This window comes from Lynx rufus, unplaced genomic scaffold (assembly GCF_022079265.1).
Source record: "Lynx rufus isolate CCGP_SWC_20201006 ecotype Redwood Valley unplaced genomic scaffold, mLynRuf1.p SCAF_4, whole genome shotgun sequence".
Classification (NCBI taxonomy): Eukaryota; Metazoa; Chordata; class Mammalia; order Carnivora; family Felidae; genus Lynx; species Lynx rufus.
Genome location: NW_025814856.1, coordinates 36,268,917 through 36,291,363, shown reverse-complemented (window position 1 = coordinate 36,291,363; position 22,447 = coordinate 36,268,917). Strand labels below are relative to the sequence as shown.

The 22,447-nt window shown below is 43.6% G+C and overlaps 1 long non-coding RNA gene across 1 annotated transcript; it reads right to left on the bottom strand.

The window, feature by feature from the left end:
• Positions 1 to 18,229: 18,229 nt before the first annotated feature.
• Positions 18,230 to 20,858, bottom strand: LOC124523566 (uncharacterized). The gene is made up of 3 exons (XR_006965032.1): positions 20,779 to 20,858; positions 19,184 to 19,325; positions 18,230 to 18,307 (listed from the first exon to the last, which is right to left on the bottom strand). It is a non-coding gene; the product is annotated as an uncharacterized LOC124523566 (long non-coding RNA).
• Positions 20,859 to 22,447: the final 1,589 nt, after the last annotated feature.

Sequence of the window (22,447 nt, the reverse complement as noted above, 5' to 3'; positions counted from 1 at the left end):
CACAATGATACACAATTCATAGAAACATCTCCTTTGCATATTTTAAGAACATATATATATGTGTGTGTGTATATATATATGTGTGTGTGTGTGTATGTATATATATACATACATACACACACCACTGTATTATGTGGTATGTAAATTAACTGTTTTTCTTATCTTGAATGAGCATGTCATTGAATGGCTTTCCATAAAGGTGGTTATCCTAGATAATGAATGATACTCAGATTTTACAGGGTGTACTTCACATCATGCCTGAACATTTTCAAAAAAAAATGTAAAAATGGCCAGATGATTCATTGGGACTGGCTCACTTATTCTAAAGAATCCTTGTTTTAATATTTTCATGCATATTTTTAGCAGGAATAAAACAGAATCAAATATTTCCAAATCAAAGAGATATTCAAAGACTGGAAGAATGATAGTGAGTTCAAGGGGTTTCAGAAGGAAAAGATGTGACCATGAAGTGGCAGTCACAGGCAAGCAGCTTTCTCTGAGCCACTTAAACAGGTTTGCATGAGTGGATGTCCATCACAGCATGTGACTTGCCAAAGGGTAAGACCCAGAAGTACAAGAGGGAAAGACAACGCTTTAGGAAGAGGTGACTTGGAAAGGGTGCTTCTGTGCCTAAGTGATGGCTCAGGAGCCTGGCTGGGCATCCCTGGGTCAAAGATTTCAACAGGCCAGCAGTAACGTAGACTCACAAAGTTCTTAGTAACTTGGATCAAAGTAACTTAGACCCACAATGATCTTAGAGTCACAGAGTTGATCTTCATCTATGATTAGGAGATGGTCATAGTTCCACAGGATATGAAATTGGGCCAGCAGTAGATGGCTAAAATATTATTTAAGAGCATATTTTTAATAAAGAATGGATGTGTAAAAATTTGGGTTCGGAATGTTAAGAAAAATCACAGGCCCATCATGGAGTTACTTACATTAAGGCCCCATGTCACCAAACCTAGTTTCATTCCTGCAGGAATGTAACCTTTAACCAGTCAACAAAGAATTTCCTAGTCAGTGCTGGAAATTTAACTGACAGATCCCTGCCATTCCCCTCAGGGAGGCAATCTTGCCTAAATAAGGTATTCTGTGCCACTATTTTTTTTCAGTTTATTTATTCTGAGAGAGACAGAAAGAGAGCACATGCAAGGGAGGGGCAGGGAGAGAGGGACAAAGAGAATCCCACAACCACGAGGTCATGATCTGAGCCAAGATCAAGAGTCAGACACTTAACCAAGCCATCCAGGCACCCCAAGAATGTGAAGTTTCAAAGGTTAGCAGGCTTGGCTGGGACACAGCTCTGGGGGCACTGGCCTACTCCCGGAGAGAAGGCAGCAAACTACTTGCAGGCATATGGCATGGAAACAGTGGTCTGTACAACGCCTGGCACACACAGTGGGGAGATTATACACTCATCTTGGAGAGCATCCCTGTGAGGCAGTGTTCACAAAGAGGGGACAAAGGAACTGGGACAGAGGAGCTGGGTGATGCCATTTCCCTCCTCTGCCCCCCAGCATAAACACAGAGCCACCTGCTGGAAACAAGGCAATTCCCACATTGACTGCCTAACCTGCTTACACCAAAGACCACACCCTGTGCCCTGGCAAGACTGGCCTTCCAGGTCAAGCTTGCCTCCATCCCAATGGAGCTGGCCCCTTCCCCAGAAGACTAGCAGAAGCCCCTGACCACACCACCTCTCTTGACCAGACAGTTGTGCAGGGCTTCACTTCTCGTGGCAGTCGTTCCAAGTCTCATTTAACAAGCAGATCAGAGCAGACCTAGATAAAACTCACCACGTTCTGGCCAAGGACCATACATTGCCCATACAACTGGCCTGAAGGATAGTGCAGCCAGAACACAAAACAGTGCATGCAACACACACCACAGACACTCCCTGATGTGCCAGGCCCTGGACACTAGATGACATCCTCTTCATAAAGCCATTCATCTCACAGGCAGGTAACATAATGAGCCTTTGTAACACAGAGAGGCAAATACTCAGCCAAAATGCCAAGACAAGAGGAATGCATCCCAAATGAAAGAACAAGATAAGGTCATGGCCAGAGAAATGGAAGGAACACTTCCAAACTCATTCTATGAGGCCGGCATGGCCTTGACTCCAAACTGGACAAAGACCCCACTAAAAAGGAAAACTACAGACCAATTTCCCTGATGAACCTGGATGCAAAATTTCTCAACAAAAATTAGCAAACCGGATCCAACAATACATAAAAAGAATTAATCCCCACAATGAAGTGGGATTTATTCCTGGGATGCACAACTGATTCAGTGTCTGCAAATTAACAGATGTGATACATCACATTGATAAAAGAAAGGATAAAAACCACATGATCCTCTCAATAGATGCAGAAAAAGCATTTGACAGCATCCTTTCTTGATGAAAAAAAAAAAAACCCTCATGAAAGGAGGGATAGAAGGATCGTGCCTCAACATCATAAAGTCCAGATACAAAAGTCCCACAGCCAGTATCATCTTCAATGGGGGAAAAGCTGAGAGCTTTACCCCTAATGTTAGGAACACGACAGGGATGTCCACTCTGGCCACTGTTATTCAACATACTGTTGGAAGTCCTAGCCTCAGCAATCAGAAAACAAAAAGAATACAAGGTGTCCAAACTGGCAAGGAGGGGTCAAACTTTCCCTCCTCGCAGACGTAATACTCCCCGTGGAAAATCCAAAAGACTCCACCAAGAAACTGCTAGGACTCCTATAGGAATTCAGGAAAGCCTCAGGATATAAACTCAATATACGGAATTTGATTGCATTTCTATATGCCAATAATGAAGCAGCAGAAAGAGAAATCAAGGAATTGATCTCATTTACAATTGCACTGAAAACCATAAAATACCTAGGGATCAACCTAACCAAAGAGGTAAAAGACCAGTACACTGAAAACAATAGAGGGGCACCTGGGTGGCTCAGTCAGTTAAGCGCCGACTTCAGCTCAGGTCATGATTCCCCAGTTTGTGGGTTCGAGCCCTGCGTCAGGCTCTGTGCTGACAGCTCAGAGCCTGGAGCCTGTTTCAGATTCTGTGTCTCCCTCTCTCTCTGCCCCTCCCCTGATCATGCTCTCTCTCTCTCTCTCCCTCTCTCAAAAATAAACATTTAAAAAAATAAAAGAAAAACAACAGAACGAAAGAAAGAAATTGAAGAAGACACAAAGAAATGGAAACACATTGCATGCTCATGGATTATGAGAACAAATATTGATAAAATGTCAATACTACCCAAAGCAATCAACACATTCAATGTAATTCCTATCAAAATAACACCAGCATTCTTCACAGAGCTAGAACGAACAATCCTAAAGTTTGTATGGAAACAGAAAAGACCCAGAATAGCCAAAGTAATGTTGAAAAAGAAAAACTATTCTGGAGACATGCCAATTTTGGACTTTATGGTGTTATACAAACCTGTAATCATCAAGACAGTATGGTACAGACACAAAAACAGACACAGAGATCAATGGAACAGAATAGGGAACCCAGAAATGGACCCTCAAATGTATGGCCGACTCATCTTTGACAAAGCAGGGAAGAATATCCAATGGACAAAAAGAGTCTCTTCAGCAAATGGTACTGGGAAAACTGGACAGTGAGAAGAATGAACCTGGACCATGTTCTGAAACCACACACACACACACACACACACAACCTCAAAATGGATGAAAGATCTAAATGTAAGACAGGAAACCATCCAAATCCTAGACGAGAAAACAGGCAACCTACCTCTTTGATCCTGGCCACAGCAACTTCTTGCTTGTTGTGTCTCCAGAAGCAAGGGAAACAAAAACAAAAATGAAGTATTGGGACCTCAAGATAAAAAGCTTCTGCACAGCAGAGGACACAATCAGCAAAACTAAAAGGCAGCTGAATGGAATGGGAGGAGATATTTACAAGTGACATATCACATAAGGGGTTAATATCCAAAATCTATAAAGAATTATCAAACTCAACACCCAAAAACCAAATAATCCAATGAAGACATGGGCAAAAGACATGAAGAGACACTTTAACAAAGAAGACATCCAGATTGGTCACACATGAAAAGTTGCTCAACCTCACTCGTCATCACTGAAATACAAATCAAAACCACAAGGAGATATCCCCTCACACCTATCAGAATGGCTAAAATTAACACCTCAGGAAACAACACGTGCTGGCAAGGATGCAGAGAAAGGGAACCGTTTTTGCAATGCTGGTGGGAATGCAAACTGGTGTAGCTACTCTGGACAATAGTATGGAGATTTATCACAAAAACTAAAAATAGAACTCCACAATGACCCAGCAATTGCACTACTAGGTATTTATCCAAAGGATACACAAATGCTGACTCGGAGTGGCACGTGCACTCCAATGTTTACAGACGCATTATCAAAATTAGCTAAATTATGTGAAGAGCCCAAATGACCATTGACTGATGAATGAAGAAGATGTGGTATAATTGATACAATGGAATATTACTCGGCGATCAAAAAGAATGAAATCTTACTATTCGCAACAACATGGAGGGAACCAGACTCTATTATGCTAAGCAGAATATGTCAGCGAAAGACACACATCATATGATTTCTCTCGTCTGTGTTATTTAAGAAATAAAACTGATACACATAGTGAGAGGAAAGCAGAAATAAGATACACACAGAGAGGGAGTCAAACGATAAGAGACTCTTAAATATAGAGAACAAACGCAAGGTTCCTGGAGGGTTAGTAAATAGGGGAATGGGCTAAATGGGTGATGGGCATGACCGGGGGGCACTTGGGATGAGGACTGGGTATTTTTTGTACTTGATGGATCACTAAATTCTACTCCTGAAACTGTATTCCACTATAAGATAACTAACTTGGGCTTAAATTTAAAAATAAATAAATAAATAAATATTAAAAATAAATAAATAAATGTAATACCAGTCAAAAGAAAAGAACATTTAAATCACACTCTTTGCATGGAAATGAAAAGACCAAGAGTGATACAGACAACAAAGGATCAGAGAAAACATCAAGAAACAATGGCAAAACAACTAATAAAATGGCACTAAATATATATCTATCAGTAATTACTCTGAATGTAAATGGACTAAATGCTCCAATCAAAAGACATTGGGTACGGTGTCAGAATAGACAAAAGAAGAAAAAAGCAAGCAAACAAACGAACACACAACAAGACCTATCTAGATGCTGCCTACAAAGCCTTATTTGGACCTAAACTCACCTGCAGACTTAAAGGGAGGAAATGAAGAAATATTTCTCATGCCAATAATGTCAAAAGAAAGCCAGTAGCAATACTTCTATTAGGCAAAATAAACTCTAAAACCAAGACTGTATTTTTGTACCCTTTGGGTAAATACCTAATAGTGAAATTGCATGCACCCAATATTTATACCAGCATTATCAACAATAGCCAAACTATGGAGAAAGCCCAAATTTCCATCAACCGATGAAGGTATAAAGGAGGTGTGGGGTAGGTGTGTGTGTGTATATATATGTATACACATACATACGTATATATAATGCATACATACATACAATGGAATATTACTCAGCCATCAAAAAGAATGAAATGTTGCCAATTGCAATGATGTGAATAGAGCCAGAATGTATTGTGCGAAGTGAAATATGTCAATCAGAGAAAGACAAATATATGATTTCATTCCTGTGGAATTTAAGAAACAAGCCAGATGAAAACATGGGAAGGGGGCAGTAAAAGAGAAGAGTGGTAACAAACCATATGAGTCTCTTAATGATAGAGCAAAAACTTAGGGTTGATGGAGGGAGATGGGTGGGGGATGGGTATTAAGGAGGGCACTTGTTGTGATGAGCACTGGGTGTTGTATGTAACTGATGAATCACTAAATTCTACTCCCGAAACCAATCATGCACTGTACGTCAACTAAAGCTTAAATTAAAAAAAATAAAGCTGTAACAAGAGATGAAGACGGGACACTATCTCATAATAAAGGGGAAACCAAACAACAAGTTCCAACGATTATAAATTTTTATGCACCCAACATACAACCACTGAATATATAAAACAATTAACAACAAATGTAAAAAAACTCATTTATAATAATTTAAGGATAGTAGAGGTCTTCAACACATCACTCACATCAACAGACAGAACCTCTGAGCAGAAAATCAACAAGGAAACAATGGCTTTGAATGACACACTGGACCAGATGGGTTTAACAGGTATATTCAGAACACTCCATACTAAAATGGCAGAATACACATTCTTTTCAAGTGCACATGGGACATTCTCCAGAATCAATCACATTCTAGGTCACAAATGAGGCCTCAACAGATACCCAGAGACAGAGATCAGACCAAGCATCTTTTCTGACCACAAAGCTAGGAAACTTGAACTCATCCACGAAAGAAAGAAAGAAAAAGAAAAAAAGAAAGAAAGAAAGAAAGAAAGAAAGAAAGAAAGAAAGAAAGAAAAGAAAAGAAAAAAGAAAGAAAAAAGAAAGAAAGAAAGAAAGAAAGAAAGAAAGAAAGAAAGAAAAAATAAATAAAGGCCACAAATAAGGGGTGGTTAAACAACATGCTACTAAACGAATGGGCCAACCAGGAAATCAATGAGAAAATACACTGAAACAAATGAAAATGAAAATGAAGATGCACTGGTAAAAACCTTTGGAATGAGGCAAAAGCAGTCTAAGGTGGAAGTATATATAGCAATACAAGCCTACCTGACAGAGCAAGAAAAATCTCAAACAATCGAAACATACAACCAAAGGAATGAGAAAAAGAACAATGCAAGCCTAAAGACAGCAGAAAGAAGGAAATAATAAAGATTAAGGCAGACATAAGTGATAATAGAAACTAGAAAAACACTAGACCAAATCAGTGAAACCAGGGGCTGGTTCTTTAAAAACAGTAATCAACTTGAAAACCTCCTAGGCAGACTTTTCACAAAGAAGAGAGAAAGGACTCAAGTAAATAAAATCACAAATAAGACAGGAGAAATAACAGTCCACAACACAGAAATACAGTTAGAAGATAATATTAGGGAAAACTATAGGCAACAAATTAGACACTCTGAGAAATATGGATAAATTCCTCGAAACACATAAACTACCAAAACTGAAACAGGAAGATACATAAAATCTGAAACCAGAAAGAAATTGAATCAGTAATAAAAAAATATCTCCCCCAACACAAGAAGAGTTCAGGGCCAGCTGGCTTCACTGATGAATTCTACCAAACATTTAAAGGAGAGGTGATATCTATTCTCGAATTATTACAAAAAATAAAAAAGAAGGAAAACTTACCAATTCATGTCATCAGGCCATCATTACCCTGATACCAAAACCAGATAAAGACTCCCCTAAAGCAGAAAACCGCAGGGGCCTCTGGGTGACTCGGTCGGTTGACTGTCCAACTCTTAACTTCAGATTAGGTCATTATCTTGCAGTTCCTGGGTTCGAGTCCCACATTGGACCCTGCGCTGACAGTGTGGAGCATGCTCAGGATTCTCTTTCTCTCCCATCCCTCTGCCCTCCCTCACCTTTATATACTCTAAGTAAATGAATAAACATTTAAAAATGTATTTAAAAATTTTTTAAATAAAACTGCAGACCAATAGCCTGATGAGTATGTATGCAGAAATTCTCAAGAAAATACATTCAAACTAAAGTCAGCAATACATTAATAGAATCATTGACCATGATCAAGTGGGATATACTCCTGGGCTGCAAGGGTGGTTCCACATTCACAGATCAATCAACACAATGCACCACAGTAATAGAAGAAAGGATAAGAACAATTTGATGCTTTCCACAGATGCAGGAAAAGCAGTTGACAAAATGTCACATCCATTCATGATAAAAACCCTCAGCAAAGTAGACTGAGACTCAACCTACCTGCACATACTAAAGGCCATCTGTGAAAAACCCACAGCTAATCTCATCCTCAATGGGGAAACACTGAAAGCTTTTCCTCGAAGGTCAGGAACAAGGCAGGGATGACCCCTCACACCACTGTTACTCCACATAGTATTGAAAATCCTAGCCACAGCAATCAGACAACAAAAAGAAATAAGAGGCACCAAATCGGCAAGGAAGAAGTGGAACGCTCGCTATTTGTAACTGACATGATGCTCTCTATAAAAAACATGAAAGACCCCCATAAAAATTGCTAGAAGTGATACATGAGTTTCACAAGTTACAATATACAGAAATCAATGTACAGAAATCTATTGCGTTTCTAGAGATGAATCATGGATTAACAGAAAGAGAAAGTAAGGAATCAATCCCATTGACAGGTGCACCAAGTATCACAACATACCAGGAATAAACCCAACCAAAGAGGTGAAAGGCCTATACTCTAAAGGCTATGAAACACTGATGAAAGAAATGGAAGAGAACACAAAGAAATGAGAATACATTTCATGTTCATGGATGAGAAGAACAAATACTGTTAAAATGTCTACACTCCTCAAAACAATCTACACATGTAATGCAATCCCTATCACCCTAACAAAACATTTGTCACGGAACTAGAACAAGTAATCCCCAAATTTGTATGGAACGACAAAAGACCCCAGAGAGCCAAAACAAACTTGAAGAAGAGAAGCAAAGCTGGAGACCTCACAATTCCAGACTTTAGGTTATATTACAAACCTGTAGTGATGAGAACACTGTACTGGCAAAAAAAAAAAAAAAAAAAAAAAAAAAAGGAAGGAAGGAAGGAAGGAAGGAAGAAAAAGAAAAACACACGGACACATAAATCGATAGAATGGAAACCCAGAGATGAACTCACATCTATATGGTCAATTAATTCTCAACAAAGCAGGAAAGAATATCCAATGAAAAAAAGAGAGTCTTGGGGCACAGGGGTGGCTCAGTCACAGAAGCATCTAATTGTGGATTCAGCTCAGGTCATGATCTCAGTGTTCACCAGTTTGAAACCCGTGTCAGGCTCTGCACTGACAGTGTAGAGGCTTGCGTGGGATTCTCTCTCTCCACTTCTCTCTGCCCCTCTTCTGCATGCTCTCGGTCTCTCTCTCAAAAATAAATAAATACATTTAAAAAAAGTCTCAACATATGTTTTTAGAAAAACTAGACAGCAACTTGCAAAACAAAATAAAACAGCAACAGACCAATTTCTTACAACATACACAAAAATAAATCCAACATGGATAAAGACCTACGTGTGAAACCCGAAACCATAAAAATCCCAGAGGATAACACAGGGAGTATCTTCTCTGACGATGGCTGTACACACGCCTTTGTTGATATATCTCCTGAGGTAAGGGAAACACAAGCAAAAAGAATGGGACTTCATAAAAATAAAAAGCTTCTGTCACCAAGGAAATAATCAACAAAACTAAAACACAACCTACAGCATGATGATATTTGCTAACGACATCTGATGAAGGGTTAGTGTCCAAAATATATAAAGTTATACACACCCAAAAAGTGAGAAATCCAACTGAAAATGGGCAGAGGACACGAATAGATATTTTCCCAAAGAAGACATACAGATAGCCAAGAGACACATGAAAAGATGCTCAACAATACTGATACTCTGGGAAATACAATTCAAAAGTACAATGAGGTAACTCATCACATCTGTCAGAATGACTAAAATCAATGGGTGACGAAACCACATGTGTTGCCAAGGATGTGGGGAAAGAGGAAACCTCTTGCACTGTTGGTAGGAATGCAAACTGGTGCAGCCACTCTGGAAAACATCATGGAGATTCCTCAAAAGATTGAAAACAGAACTACCTTACAATCCAGCAATTTCACTATGCGATATTTACACAGAGAATACAAAAATAATACTTCAAAGGGATATAGCAGCATTTTCTACAACAGCCAAATTAAGGAAACTGCCCAAGTTTCCATCAACTGACAAATAAATTGAGATGTAGTATATGGAATGGAATATTATTTAGCTGTAAAACATGAAATCTTGTCATTTGCCACGAGGTGAATGGAGCGAGAGAATGTTATGCTGGGTGAAATAAGCCTGTCAAAGACAAATACCATATGATTTCACTAACACATGGAAATGAAACAAAACAAAGGGGGCGGGGTGGGGGAATGGAGGGAAGGAGACAGTGACAAACAAACAGACTCTTAACTAGGAAACAAACTGAGGGTTTCCACAGTGGGATGGCGGGGGGTGGGGGGATAGATGAAACAGGTGATGGGGATTAAGACATGCACCTGGGATGAGCACCCAGTGACGTGTGGAAGGGTTGCTCTATATTTACACCTGAAACTAATATTACACTCTACCTTTACCACGTGGAATGTAAACTAAAAAATAACCTAAGGTTAATGACACCTACCTACCAGGTTTTCTGTAGTTTTCAACCACTTCACTAATTGGAGAAATAACCATGAAAATCTGTAAAAGCATGTATGATGTGGGGGACAGTTTGTGCCCTTACCTCGGTCTTTGGTTCCAGCAGGACTCGCAAAGTGGGTCCCAGCTCATTCTTCTAGACGGTCCTGAGACGAATATTTCATGTATTCACATCCTAACTGAATGCAGCTCCCGGTCTTCTGAATTTCTGTCAGGATTTCTCCCTGGAAACCAGCCTGAATCTGGAACAAACCATCCACGGTATCCATGATGTGATGTCGTGAGACCCCTCGATCCACGGGTCCTTTAATAAAATACATCTTGTTCAAATACTGTCCGGGAAAGTGAGGAATGAAACACGGGAACAGCCCACAAAATGCAAGGGCCTGTGCTGCTGACCGACTGACCAGCGCCCAGGGAAGCCACCCAGGGCCCTCTCCTCAACACTCAGTGCAACAAGGCAGCTTCTCTTTGGCGACTCCGGAGACACCAAGTTGCTGCAAGGCTCCAAAGGTCTCCCCTGGAGAGGGCGGCAGAACCTGCTGGAAACGCAGCTCTGGTCTCTGTCCTCAGGCAGTGGCAGAGGCCCTGAGAGCTCTGGGAGCAACAGAAGCCCTTCCTGCTCTGAGGTGCCCTGGGTCAGAAAAGCCGATGGGCCGCCCTCTGTCGGCAATTACCGTGCATAGAGAGGAGCCTGCTCCCAGGGTTTGTGGTGCTCACACGCACTCTGCTGGCCACCATGGGAATTCCTGCAATGTTGAAGGCCATGGCCCTCAGCTGAGGGACTGAAGGTGTTCTGGGCAAATAAGCCTGTTCTCCACATTGGGAGGAGTCTTAGTGACAGGGCCTGGGACACTAAGAAATCTTTTCCTTCCCCTTTCTTGTGAGTGAAGAATGAAACCACATTTATTTATGTAATGACATCATTTGTAACGCTTGCAGCAAGGGTCACAGACAAATAGCCCACCTATTTACACATGCTGAACAAGAGGTAATTGTGTTTACCACCAAAATACTTAGGTTAGATAAAGAATTGACACCTTTGAGAGAGAGATACCAGCTTCCAGCTCTGGAATGAATAAGTCCTAGGGCTACAAGGTACAGCCAATGGAATAGAGTCAATCTTGTAATAATAATGTTGCATGCTTTCACATGATAGCTACACTTGTGGTTAAGTACAACATAATTTATAGACATATGGAATGACTACACTTTATGCCTAAAACTAATACAACAAATGTGTGAACAATATTTCAATAAATAATCGACATCCTTTACACTATTTTTAATTTCTCCTTCTTTGCCATTAAAAAATCATTCCTGGGGCGCCTGAGTGGCTTAGTCAGTTAAGCGTCCAACCTCGACTCAGTTCATGATCTTGCAGTCCATGAGTTTGAGCCCCAGGTCACGCTCTGTCTGACAGCTCAGAGCCTGGAGCCTGCCTCAAATTTGGTGTCTCCCTCTCTCTCCCCCCTCCCTAGTTGGGGGTCTCTCAAAAAAAGAAAAAAAAAACATTAAAAATTTTTTAAAAAATCATTCCTAATTTAGACTCTGTGAAATTCCATTTATCCCACATTCTCTAACATCACCATCTTGATGTTGAGAGCTTATCTGAAAAGTCACTAATAACATCTTTGATGGACACTTGTGACAGGTCAGAAGGCAACTTACAGGGAGCTACATGTCTGTTATGACTTTACTGTAAGTATCCTTGGCTGATATTTTCAAATTATGAAAATGAGCTGGCTCCCAGCTCATTCTTTTAGAAGGTCCTGAGAGTCAACATTTGGCGGCTTCACTTCCCAACTGAATGCGGCGTCTGTTCCTCCGAATTTGTGTCAGGATTTCTCCCCCGAAACAAGCCTGAACCTGGAAGAAACCAAGCCCAGCCTCTCTGACGTGGCCTCACGGGACCCCATGAATCCACGGATCCTCCAGGGAAATACCGGCAGGGGAAATGAGGAACAAACCACGGAACAGCCCAGAAAAAGCGAGGGACTGTGCCGCCAACCGACCACCCGCGCTTCCGGGGAAGCCGCCCAGGCCCTGCCTCTCCTGCCTCGGGACTCAGCCCCACCACCTAGGAGAGGCCAAGGGGCTTCGAAGCCTCCAGGCTCTCCCCCAGGCCCGGGGGCGGAACCTGCTGGAAACGCAGCTCTGGCTCTTTGCCCACACTCAGAGGCACTGGGTCCTCAGAAGCAAGGAAGCCTTTCCAGCCCGGAAGCGCCCTGGATCAGAAAAGCCTAGTGGGCGCCTTCTCAGGCCAGCACTGCCCAGGCAGAGGCCCGGCCCCACCCTGGGCGTGGTGCGTGCGCGCCCTCTGCCGGCCGCCGTGGGAATTCCTGCAATGCTCAAGGCCATGGCTGCTCAGCTGGAAGTACTGAGAGTGCAGCTGGTCCAGTGAAGCCTGTTCTCCTGGTCAGGAAGGGTCTTAGCGAAGGGCTTGCTTGGGACACAAAGAAACCTTTTCCTTCTCCTTTTTACTGAGTGCAGAATGAAACCGAATTTATTGACGTAGTGATATCATGTGTAATGCTTTAAGCAGCATTCGCAGAAATACAGACTGCAAATTGACACCTGCTGAACTACAGGTTATGGTGTTTAGCACCAAAATACTTGGGTAAATAAAAAAGTTGACACCTCTGAGAAAGAGATACAGGATTCCAGCTATGGAATGAATAACTCATTGGGATCCAAGGTACAGCCCATAGAATAGCGTCAATCCTGTAAGAAAGCGTTGCATTCTTTCCCAATATAGCTACCCTTGTATAGGTACCTGGAGAGCGTAATGTATACACACGGAATCACCATGATATGTGCCTGAAACTAATACAACATGGTGAGTCTCCTATATTTCAATTAAAAATGACAATATTTTTAATTTCTTCACCATTAAAAATTATTTCTAATTGAGAACATATGAAATTCCATTTATACCACATTCTCTAATGTCAACATCTTGATGTTGAGAGCTTATTTTTCTTGTCAATAATGTCTTTGAGGACACAAATGGGACAAGGTCAGAATGCGCATCTAGAGGGAGCTACACATCTGGTATAAATTTCCTGCCTCTATATGGGTAATTTCAATGAAAAGTGCTTTATGGACGAAGATGGATGAAATCATTTCCATCAGACTCATAGGTAGATAATTGTGCCTTCAAATAATAATTGCCATCTCTTCATATCAGAGGAAGGCTGGGTGAAGATAAGGGTTTCTCTTTTGATGTAAGAGAAGGCTGTGGTGTTTTAAACTGCTCACCTACCATCCAGAATCTAGAGATTAGCAGCCCTCGGCCTTCTGCTCTGTGCAGCCCTGTCCAGGAAACGGCACCACATCTCCTGTGCCCCCTCTCCCCTGTCATGTTTTAGCTCAGGCCCTGATCACAGTGGATGAGAATCCTGTTTGGAGAAGTTGCTCATGCTGACCTTTACTGGAGCACTGCTGTTCCCAGCCACCTCAGGGAAGCATGTGGACAGCCAGATTTTGAGCCCTTGGTGGCCCAGCTATGACCCCAAAATGGATGGAAGGGTGGTTGCCTCCATAACCTGGGAGGAAGGAGGGCCAAGCAGGAGTCAGGGGCTCTGGAGCAGAACGCATGGGCTTTGAGGACCTGGAAAGAGTCACATGCTTACACCCAACTCCTCCTTGGTGGTGCGGAAGGAATGGGTATCATGTCATTGACTTCTGCCCTGCCAGTCCCTCAAAAAGGAAACAGTGGGGGGTGGGGCGACTTGGTGGCTCAGTCACTTAAGTGTCCCACTTTGGCTCAGGTCATGATCTCAGGATTTGTGAGTTTGAGCCCCACGTCGGGCTCTGTGCTGACAGCTCAGAGCCTGGAGCCTGCTTTGGATTCTGTGTCTCCCTCTCTCTCTGCCCCTCTCTCAATTGTGCTCTGTCTCTCTCTCACTCAAAAATAAACATTGCATCAAAATAAAAGATAAAAACAGAAAACACTGAGAGGAATATGGGCCATTATAAGACTCACACCCACAACTGCTACCTTGAGTCTACCTCAGCTCCCACCTGGATTGGTGCTACCGTGAGGTAGCTGGTACGTGAGGAAATCCACATCATGTGGATTAATGCAGGGTGTCCGCACTGTTTTACCCAAGACACTGCTGACCCCTCATCCATGTCTTGCAATCACGAATCAGCCATGTCCTGGGGGCTGATAGCTGCCCTGCTGATCACCACACACCACGGTGAGTAGGAAGTGCCACGTGCTTGCGAGGATCTATTGACGAGTGAACACAACTGTCACCAGATCTGGAAGAAGGTTGTGGCCACCACCCCAGAAGGAACCAGCGGGACATGTGCAGTCAATACAATTCAAACAGTCACTTATCTTCTGCCCCTATTACTGTAGATTCTACCTGTTTGTGACCGTGTGTACAGGGGTCACACTGTGTACATCAACACAGAATGACCGTAGGTCCTTCTGGAAGCAGATAATGACAGAGATACAGAACTGTGATGGGTTTATTAGGGGAAACGAGGAAAAACAAAATAGAGGGGACAGGAATGGTCAGGGAAAGAATTCAGTCAAATACGCATATCAGACAACTTTTCTAAATATATCACATCACCACAGCCAGTGGTCACAATTCAGGGTCCTCTTCAAACTTCACATTCTCCTGTAAGGCAAAGAGATTTTGGGTTATTGCAATGGGATCTTGTGTTCTCCTCTATGTATTTTGTCTTCAACAATATATCTGTGGCCTTGGATGAACACTTAATTGTGTGGCTGCATCTGTGTGTCTACCTCTAAGGGATTATGACTGTCTTCAAATCTTAGATATAGATCCCTGAATGTACACACTATCACAGTTACCTTTTTCTTTTTCATAAAGTAGGACCTGAATTTTAAAGGAAAAAACACAGGGGTCTTTGCCGTATTTTTTGAAACAGGGATTGCCAACCTCTCAGCCTCAGGCATTACACTCTTAGTTTCATGAAATTGAAAGAACATCTGTTGATGACCTTCTGTGTGGAGATACATTCATTTCCACCCTGAGAAGGGTGAGTGTCCACTCATCCCATACATTTTACAAATTCCTTAAGTGCTTCTCACCTCTTCATCGTACTGACCTCAGAAACCAACATTGTCCCTGTTTCTCAGATTACAAACCTGAGGCTCTGAGATGACCGCCGAGAGCTGGTGTTAGAGCTGACACAGCAGGAACACAGGCAAAACCTCAGGAGATTGCGAGGGAACTTTCGGAGACGCAAACCTGCAGGCAGGGTGGTGACAGCAGACGCAGGGGTGTGGTGACCAGAGTTCAGCAGGGGCGGCTCCTCCTCACCCCTGAGTTCCCCACCAAGAGTCTGACTCAGGCTGAAGGCCAAGATCAGCGGCACAGCTGATCTACAACCTGCCTTCACATTTAGTCTCACTGAGACACACAAACTTAGGCAGACAAGCGTTTCCTAAGACTAAGTTTAATTTCCCAAGTCTCCCAGAACATTCTTCATACATGTCCAGACCCTTCAGAAGACCAAGGGAAACAACAAACTTTATTTAGATTATCAACTAGGTGCACTGTGGTAACGCTGACATTTCAGAGATGATGACTGCATTCTACATTGTGGTTGAACCCGTGCAGCAGTTCTTTGCAGACTTCACACTGTCCTCATGCTCCCTTCCCAGTTTGTGGGTCCTGCCAGAAATGGCCTCCAAGTCCATCCTACTGACCCCAACGCCCTCCCCTCTGCACCTCCTCAAACTCTGCTTACTGTGCTCAACTTCCCTTCTATTCCTGCGTGATTCAAGTTTCCCCCAGTTTGGCACTGGATCCTTCAATGGTACTTCCACTATGGTGACCACAAGGTCTGTGTCATATAATGCATGTGCCCCCTTTCAGACGGGACACCTGAGGCACCTACACTTAGGGGTGCATCTCATCCTTCATGGAGCTCAAAACATTGTGTCTGTCAGACAGGCACCAGTGCTCCTGATACGTCTGCCTTTGTGTAAAAATCCTCTTTCTTTTTGACAAGAGACACCTACAGCTGACCTCATTACAGGGAAATGACACAGCCCATTATAAACTATGTCCTGAGAAACTTGAGAAATGTGACACTGTCCTCAGGCAGGTTTGCAGTTGAATTGCCAAGCCCTCACAAGCATCCCTACATCATTCCCACCAAGTCTTTCACCAAGAAGACGAATACGCTTTATCAGTCACTCATCCAGTTCAGGTCATCTTACCAAATTTAGTACGTGGAGGAGCTGGTGGAGGAGGGGGAGGTGGCCCATAGCCTGTGGCTGGTGGTGAAGGGTGGTCCATGGGGGACAGCCTGCAAGGCGATACTGGGGAAGGACCAGGCCCTCTTGCATTCACAATGGCCTGCCGAACAGAAATGAAAGCTATGTTCATAGGACAGAGCAAAGCACCAACACCAGCAAAAAGTGGCAACCCAAAGAAGCAGTGCTCATCTCCTGCCAGCTTCCCCACCACCAGGTTCCAAGAGGGCAGCATCAGCGCCAAAATCTCTACCCATACTTTGGGTTCCACTTATAGCTTTGGGGGTGGGGAACGGATGCTATGGGGACAAACCACTGTTCCCACATGTGTGCAAATGTAGAACAGCAAGCTCTTGTCCGAGAGGATTTACGGAATGAGTACCAAATTAATAAAATAGCATATTCCTGATAGGAAGGCATTTAAGTCCAGAATCGCCTTCCACCCCGTATCCGCCTCCACCACAGAGGCTGCTTATCTGTATGTGAAGAACTACAGATTGAGAAGGAATGACAATCCCAGGCTCCACACATGGAATCCTAGCCCTCGTGGCTCAAAGCTCTGCCTCTGAGCCCCCGCCTGTGCCCGATCTGCTTCTCTCCCGACAATGAGGTCTTCTCCTCTCTGCAAGTGCTATCCATGGGCACAGAGACATGTTGGGGGATGGGGATCCTGAGGTCATGCAGAGAACCTCGAAAAGCATGTTCTTAGAGAAACATGTTACCTACACATGTTAGGTAGGCTTAGCTAATTTATTTTCTTTCAGGGGTACTTCTCAGTTAAATACAGTACAACTCGCAGGGTACTTTTGTTCTCTGAAAAGATAAGCTGAAATTCTAAATAACAGAATTAACACAAATACACTTTCGTTTCTGCTGTACATCTCCATGTTTCACCTGTAACAGTGACACAGGACACAAGAGAACGTGCTCATGTGAACACAAAGGACACAGTGGAGAATCACAATGCAGGTAATTACGGATTGTCTCTCTTCACCACCCATGTAGCAATGCGTGTTTTCTAGGACAAATATGTCACCTCTCGTAGTTCAGAATATGTATACCCAGGGCACACCTGAAGAGATTCCAGACAGCACATTTACAAAAAAAAAAAAAAAAAGGCTGAATGTTGATGGGTATTAAATTTACTTTGTCTCAGACCACTCTAAATGACACATACAAAAATATAAGTTGGAGTGAAGGCAGTTTGCATTTTCAAAACATAAGGATAACTGCCGATTTTCTGAACACATTAATCCCCTAGAAAGAAGCAGAACAGGAAGAAACAGCAAGAGCAATGATTCCACACTGAGGAGGTCCAGAAAAAATAAGTCATGCCAAAAGACTTCCAGGTGGAGTGTGGTCTCTTCCGCCCTGGGTTATTTCCAGGTATTTATCAGAAAAGCCCTTGGGTGCTCAGCCCTAGGCACGATTGGTTCTAAACCCTCCACAAGAAGTTGAGAGGCAGAAAATAGAGAACCCCACAGACACTTCGGTTAAGGTTGTGCATTTGGAAAATGAGATAAACAAGCAGACATATCATACAACACACAAAGCAGACACAAAGCCAGGAGAGAGCACCGAACAGAAAAAGGAGGGTTTTGCCAAAGAGTTACAACTGAAAATATCCACAGCATTTACCTTGTCCTCCGTGATCCTTTTGGTAGAGTCAGTGTTGTTGTTACTCACAGGAGCAACATGTGGATCTGAAAAAGGCCCTAGAAGGGATGGAGGTTTATTCTGCTTTGAGTAGATTGTGCAGAGATTAAAAAAAAAAAAACAAAAACACAAAAACAAACAAAACAAAAACCCCAATAAACATAAACCACTCTCCTCATTCCTCAAGCAACTTAAACTCTTTGGCCCAGTCAGATCCCAAATCACATGCACAGGGTATCCCACATGCTTCAGGTGATCCCAAGGTAAAGGGAGAGCCATTCTTTAAACTCTGATGAAGACCCATAAAAGCCCTGGTTCAGGTGTTTTCATAACGCCTCAAACAACTGTGGATGACTGGGGGCTCAACTGGATGGATATACGTTAGGCTGCGCCTCATGCCTCCCACCGCCCAGCACATGGACTGTGTATGGCACACATCGGCTGAAGCGCTATGCCTGCTTTCCTGCATACAGCCCCATTCCATCTCCACAAGAGACACCTGTACCAACACAAAGTGGGGGAAATGACCCAAGGATGATAAGTCAATCATGAGAAACTCAAGGAATGTGGTGATGATGGCAGGCATTTTCCTTGCGTTGCAATGGTCTGTGGTACCACCTCTGCACCTTGTACAAGACTCAACAACGGGGCGCCTGGGTGGCTCAGTCGGTTAAGCATCCGACTCCGGCTCAGGTCATGATCTCACAGTGCGTGACTTCCAGCCCCACGTCGGGCTCTGTGTTGACAGCTCAGAGCCTGGAACCTGCTTCAGATTCTGTGTCTCCCTCTCTCTGACCCTCCCCCATTCATGCTCTGTCTCTGTCTGTCTCAAAAATAAATACACATTAATAATTTTCTTTAAAAAACACTCAACAACAACAACAATTAGATGAAGGTTCTTAGCAAGCCAACTCATACTGCCCAGATCATCTTACCAAGTGGTGCAGGTGGAGGGGTTCGGGATGGTCCCGAACCTGGCACAGGAGGTGGATGTGCCCAGATCAAAGGGTGGCCTCTATAGTGGGGTGGGCAGAATCTTCCAGTTGATGGAGGAGGTCGCCACGGATCCACACTGCCCTGCAGAACAGAAGTGACAGCTATGTGCAGATGCCACACAAGAGAACCAATCCCCAAAGCAGCTGAAACCCACAGAAGTACGGGTCAGCACCTGCCCCCTTCTCTGCCACCAGGATCCAAGAGAGTAGCATCAGTACCTGAAAACTCTGTCCCTGCCACTGGGTACCACCTACAGCTTAGGCAACTAACCGCAGGCGGTTAAACTACTGTCACCACATGTCCCTGCCCAGGTCTGAGAATTTAGAACCAAATGATCCCATCTTACAGGATTAAATAAGTAATTCCAAACTAATGAAGCAGCATATTCCAGACAGGCGGACATCCATGCGCAGGATCACTTTGCATCCCTCCACTACAGTGACGGCAAAAGCTCTGTTTTTGGCTCATTCCGAACACAGAAAAATGGACTGCAAATACACAGCTCATTCTCTGCACATGAAATCACAGCTTCTCTTGGGGACAAGTTCTGCCTGCCGGCCCCACACTTGGCCCCCTCTGCTTCCCTCGCTGAGAAAGAGGTCTTCCTACTTTCTGCAAGTGCTGTCAAAGGCCAAGAAACCACTCGGGAGTTGGGGATGCCTGGAGTCTTGTAGGGGACCTGAGGAAATGTTTGCTGTGAGGAACATATTACACCTCAATGAGTACTAGGCCCCCAAGTGTTTACCTGAATTCATAAGGAATTCTGGTTTTGTGTACACTACAAGACACAGAGTGATACATCCTATGGGAAAAAAGAGGCAGACATTCAGGAAACAGAATTAATGCAAATGTGTTTTGACTTTGGTATACATTTCCAGGGATGTGTCATGAGCGATGCTATCAGCTCTAACACTGACTGGAGACACAAGAGAACCTGCTCATATGAATAAAACTGAAGGACCTTGTGTTCAGAATACTTTTACCTAAGATACTGCTTGAAAGGATTCCAAACAGTTCATTTACCCATGAAGACGTGAAGGTGGTGAGTTATGACAATGACTTGGTCTAAAACCATCATAAATTGTACAAGGCACACAATATAAAGATGGAGGGAAGTCTTTTCACGTTTACAATTAACAGACAGTCTTCACACATGAATAGTGTGACCAGAAAGAGGAAAATAACAACAACACTGATCCCACAGAGAGGTAGTGTGTTAGGAGTCAACAAGCTTAGAGACTTTGCTATAGAGTGCAGTGTATCTTCCTGTTGTTGTTATTTTAAACACAAGGCAAAAGCCATAAGGTGGTCAACTTCTAAGTTCCCTCGGCTACTAAACTGACCAGAAAAAAGATGACAGGCTGAAAAGACAGAAGCCTGTAGACTCTTGGGTTAGGCTGTGCATTTGGAAAATGAGAAAAACAAGCAGACATATCATACAACACACAAAGCAGACACAAAGCCAGGAGAGCGCTGAACAGAAAAAGGAGGGTTTTGCCGAAGAGTTACAACTGAAAATGTCCACAGCATTTACCTTGTCCTTCGTGGTCCCTTTGGTAGAGTCATTGTTGTTGTTACTCACAGAAGCAACATGTGGATCTGCAAAAGGCCCTAAAAGAGATGGAGGTTTATTCTGCTTTGAGTAGATTGTGCAGAGATTAAAAAAAAACAAAACAAAACAAAAACACAAAAACAAACAAAGAAAAACCCCAAAAAACAAAAACCACTCTCCTCATTCCTCAAGCAACTTAAACTCTTTGGCCCAGTCAGATCCCAAATCACATGCACAGGGTATCCCGCATGCTTCAGGTGATCCCAAGGTAAAGGGAGAGCCATTCTTTAAACTCTGATGAAGACCCATAAAAGCCCTGGTTCAGGTGTTTTCATAACTCCTCAAACAACTGTGGATGACTGGGGGCTCAACTGGATGGATATACGTTAGGCTGCGCCTCATGCCTCCCACCGCCCAGCACATGGACTGTGTATGGCACACATCTGCTGAAGCGCTACGCCTGCTTTCCTGCATACAGCCCCATTCCATCTCCACAAGAGACACCTGTACCAACACAAAGTGGGGGAAATGACCCAAGGATGATAAGTCAATCATGAGAAACTCAAGGAATGTGGTGATGATGGCAGGCATTTTCCTTGCGTTGCAATGGTCTGTGGTACCACCTCTGCACCTTGTACAAGACTCAACAACGGGGCGCCTGGGTGGCTCAGTCGGTTAAGCATCCGACTCCGGCTCAGGTCATGATCTCACAGTGCGTGACTTCCAGCCCCACGTCGGGCTCTGTGTTGACAGCTCAGAGCCTGGAACCTGCTTCAGATTCTGTGTCTCCCTCTCTCTGACCCTCCCCCATTCATGCTCTGTCTCTGTCTGTCTCAAAAATAAACATTAACAATTTTCTTTAAAAAAGACTCAACAACAACAACAATTAGATGAAGGTTCTTAGCAAGCCAACTCATACTGCCCAGATCATCTTACCAAGTGGTGCAGGTTGAGGGGTTCGAGATGGTCCCGAACCTGGCACAGGAGGTGGATGTGCCCAGATCAAAGGGTGGCCTCTATAGTGGGGTGGGCAGAATCTTCCAGTTGATGGAGGAGGTCGCCACGGATCCACACTGCCCTGCAGAACAGAAGTGACAGCTATGTGCAGATGCCACACAAGAGAACCAATCCCCAAAGCAGCTGAAACCCACAGAAGTACGGGTCAGCACCTGCCCCCTTCTCTGCCACCAGGATCCAAGAGAGTAGCATCAGTACCTGAAAACTCTGTCCCTGCCACTGGGTACCACCTACAGCTTAGGCAACTAACCGCAGGCGGTTAAACTACTGTCACCACATGTCTCTGCCCAGGTCTGAGAATTTAGAACCAAATGATCCCATCGTACAGGATTAAATAAGTAATTCCAAACTAATGAAGCAGCATATTCCAGACAGGCGGACATCCATGTGCAGGATCACTTTGCATCCCTCCACTACAGTGACGATAGAAGCTCTGTTTTTGGCTTATTCCAAACACAGAAAAATGGACTGCAAATACACAGCTCATTCTCTGCACATGAAATCACAGCTTCTCTTGGGGACAAGTTCTGCCTGCCGGCCCCACACTTGGCCCCCTCTGCTTCCCTCGCTGAGAAAGAGGTCTTCCTACTTTCTGCAAGTGCTGTCAAAGGCCAAGAAACCACTCGGGAGTTGG